Genomic DNA, 4,281 nt, shown 5'->3' with positions numbered 1-4,281 from the left:
CCTCTCAGGTGAAGGGAGGTCATATTTATAGGAGAGCACTATTGGCTCATTGTACATGGTGGTCCTGGGTGGACATGGCCCTGTATATGTAGACTATGGATGGAATTGGTGTTGGGAATGTGGTGGTCGGCTCCACTACACGCCAAAGGTTTGCCAGAGCACCTCAATTTTAGTACATGGTTGTACCTCCACCATCTATTAAGTACGAACATCAGAGGTTTGCTGGGAAGGACCATATTAGGTACCTTATTTGTACGACCACTACTTGCCCTGCGTGGTGTTTAGTGTCAGACATCTGGGGTCTTTAGGCCGTACCCCCGTACGTACTTCGTTTCTGTACGATCTCTTTGAGTCATGCATAGGTTTTTATCCTCACAATGCATCCTACTCTTTTAAGCTTTGACCGTTGAAGTCTTTATGGGTCATCAGGGGAGGCATGATCCCAAGACGCATGGGAGGCAAGAGCCTCGCGAGATGCTCGATGCAGAGGAAATGACCATGTGCAAGGCAATGCTTCACAAGATGTTGGGGCTTGTGGCGTGAGACCATGCCTCGCGAGGTGCTTGCATGAGACGAAGGCTTGTGGCGCGAGGCCATGACTCATAAGGTTCTTGCGCGATACGGGGGCTCGTGGCGCAAGAAGGGGGCTCGTGGCATGAGATAGGGGCTTGTGGCATGAGGCCATGCCTGATGAGGTGCTTGCGCGAGACGAAGGGGTGTGGGTGCGAGATTGTCCATTATTAGCAAGACATGCGCCCCCTTGGGACCCTCAGTGCGAGACGCGTCGTTAGTTTCGAGGGATGATCCTACATGACCTTGGGCATGAAACAAGGCTCTGTAAGAGAGGCACATGCCTTGCGTGGCCTTTGGCGCAGGGCGTAAGGCCAGACTTGGCTATTCCACCCCGAGCCTATATTTTGAGGGTCACGAGGTGGGGGCCTTGTGCAACTAAAGTTTTGGCATCCACACTTGCCCCTCAGTCCATGGGAGGGCCTTTAGGCTCTCCGGTAGACTTTTTGGTATGGTGCATTCAAGCCGTTTGTGGTGTTAGTGTGTTTCTTTGCTTTGGTGGTGTGAAGTAACACACTTTGGGGTGGTGATCCTCATGATTCCTTGAGGATAAATGTGAGCCTATCATTTTGCTTTGGGGATCCCAACGCGGGTGTTTGGCTTCATTCTTGTCCATGGATCAAATATTTGATTCAATTGCTAGCATGAGTTTGAGCCTCCTATAAATAGGCCTTCTCCTTAAAGAAAAGAACTACACTCATTTCTTTTAGCTTAGTGGTGCTTTAGTCTTCAAAACTTCCAAGAGGTGGGTGGTTCTATCTCCCACAAGTGCACTTTGTCTTTCTTTTCTTTTCTCTTTTTTTTTATATAGATATTTGTAAGTATATTTGGCGACTAAAAATTGCTTATTTCTATCCCCTTTACTTTTGTAGTCGTGTACCTTTGACCCTAGGTATTTTTGCTATTGCGACGGTGTGAAACCTCACTGTTACACCAAGATTTCTAGCATGAGGAATTATGATATCGAAATCTAGGATCGTTAGGTGTAAACTTGAAATAAGCAAAGTCATCGTTTGATCCACCAGTCAGACAGTTTCCTTGTAAATGACGACCTCATGAGCTCAAGCAGAGTGTAGCCTCGAAGATTCTCCGAGCTTATGAGGTAGGCTCGCAACTCGCAATAGCGAAGGTTCAAACACTTGTATAAGTTGAAGCATCTCTTGCTTTTAGACAAGATGGTTCGAGCTTGAGAAGTGTAAGCTCGAACATGACGACTTCATCAATGGTTACTTGTTGGGACCATAGGCGAAGCAAGATGATGAGCTTGAGGTAGACAAATAGTCTCGAAGGCGTAATGAACCCAGTATCTAAGCTAGTCGATTACATGTGAATGTATTTATTGTTGTAAAATCCCTATGTTTAAGGGATATGGTGTGATTAGTTATCCAATCCCACATTTGATGGGATATTATAATATACGTAGCAAATAATGCATTGATTGCCATTTTATTTATTTGATTTACAGAATATCTTCCCGAAATATGTTGGAACTAATTCTGAAACCTCCTCTATAAATAGAGAAGGAGGCTCCATTTGTAAAGAACCAAAAGATTGAGATTTGGAGAGAAAACTCTGGGCAACTATTCTCTGAAGGTATCCAGGAAACTCCAAAGAACTAATAATATAGACTCATGGACTAGGCAGATTTTTAACTGCTGAACCACTTAAAAACATCCCATTTTCATCTTTTTATCTCATTTCCTCTGGTATATTCTTGTTTAATTGATCTCCTTTATAAGTTGACAAAAAATAGCGTTAACAATTTGGTGCTTTCATTGAGAGCCATTAAACAGTGCGTGAATCTGTTTAGTCAGAGAGCCTCTCGGATCAACAATGGTTGCGAACGATCTGAATATACTTGAGGAGGAAATTCCTTGTGAGGAAGATTACCCACGGCAGCCTGGGAAGCAACCTATGGCGGATCCCGATCCCGAAGAAAGGAGTGACTCATCCGATCCTCGAGGACTGCCTTCCCCCAGACCTGACGAGGACATGTATTATACTCCCGAGAGATATGTTCCATTTGTGGAACTTGAGAATTGCCAACTGCACAAACAGTTGGCAGAAGCTACAAAACACAATGAGGAGCTAGCCAGAAGAGCTGCAGAGGCACAGGCACCTCCACAAGACACTCAGGATCCACCTCGTAGGCCTAGGGGCATCCTCGTAAGAATGTGGCCGCCCGGAGGGTGAAACAAGCAACTCCACCAACATCCCATCCTGTTTAGCCAAGAACCCGGAGGGGGGATCGAGCTGAGGCCACTGCCAACATGACTGCGGAAGCACACACGGGAATGGGGAATAACCGAGCCCCCTAAGTGGCTCGAACCCCAAATCCTGGTGCTGCGTAGAATGCCCCGGAGCCTAACCCGGCAAATTCAGGACCTTCTAGACCCAACAATGGGAGGCAGCCACCATCTCCTGATGGACCCAAAATGGGTATGTTTTAAAAATCTATTCTCGCAAGTGCACGAATCGTATTTATAGAATAGTGTTCGTGTAAGCACGAGGTCGAACCCAAAGGAGTTGACTTAAATCAAAAGAAAACTATTTTAAACCAAAATTAATAAATTCTAACCTAGCTCCAAAGATTGATGAGAATTTGTAACAATAAAATATAATAAGAGACAATAAATAAAAATAAATTAATATTAGAAATCAAGATGGTAAAATAAGATTATCAAGGATTAGAATCCACAAAATATAAGTTCAATAATATTTATAAGTACATTGATTCCCAAGTTTTAATGATAATTAAAATAAATCAAACTATCATTTTCCAAATAGATTTATAATTTTAAGCACAAATTACTTCTAAAAAGATAAGATTTTTCTTCACTTTTCAAAAAGTTATAATTTCAAAGTATTTAATGTAAATCAAACTAATGAAATAACAAATAAATCAATGAACATTATTTATAAGGCAAAACATAATATTTTTGTTCTATGCATGGATGTGTACAATTTAATGACACATCTTACACAAAGAATATTATGTTTTTGCACTAATGAAGAACAAAGTGTAAATATGTGCTAACAATCCAAAATACATGATATTTAAGATGAAAGAAGATATTTGAAGAAGAAAATTCCATAAACTTTGTTGCACAAAATGAGAAATCAACATACAAAATAAATACTATCTAGTTACATATTGTTTCATCATCACCTTAATAATCTTAAAAAGATTAGAAATTCATAACTAGAATAGCAAATACAAACTAAAAATTACAAACATAAATAGGAAAAATTTGAAGGATGAACCCCCAAATTTTTCCTCTAAAAACTCATAGGAAAAATGACCAAAAAGTAGAAAAAGATGAAGAGAATTGAGAGGTCTTGAAAGTGTAGAACTTGTGGTTTGGTAACCTCTTTCAAAATGATGCACCTCAAATCCCTTATTTATAGCCAAAAAATGAGCTTATTAAAATAATCAATGTAAATTAATTAAATTGATTAAATTAATAATAATATGGAAAATAGGGGTAAATTATAGAGTGTAATGATGATTTTGGGGTAAAATTTGTAAAAAAGTGGGTAAAAAATGGCATTTTTAGACATAGGGGACAATGTGCTTTTGTTGGGCCCAAGATGGGTGGTTTTGTGGCTGTTGGCAGCTGGCTGGTGGAGTTGAAACTGTGGGGCTGGGATTGGGCCATAGGCCCAATTGGGCTGGTGGAGGCATTTGGTTGGGAGTTGGGGCGTGTTGGC

This window comes from Humulus lupulus, chromosome 9 (genome assembly GCF_963169125.1).
Source record: "Humulus lupulus chromosome 9, drHumLupu1.1, whole genome shotgun sequence".
NCBI lineage: Eukaryota > Viridiplantae > Streptophyta > Magnoliopsida > Rosales > Cannabaceae > Humulus > Humulus lupulus.
This window is presented reverse-complemented; position numbering follows the sequence as displayed.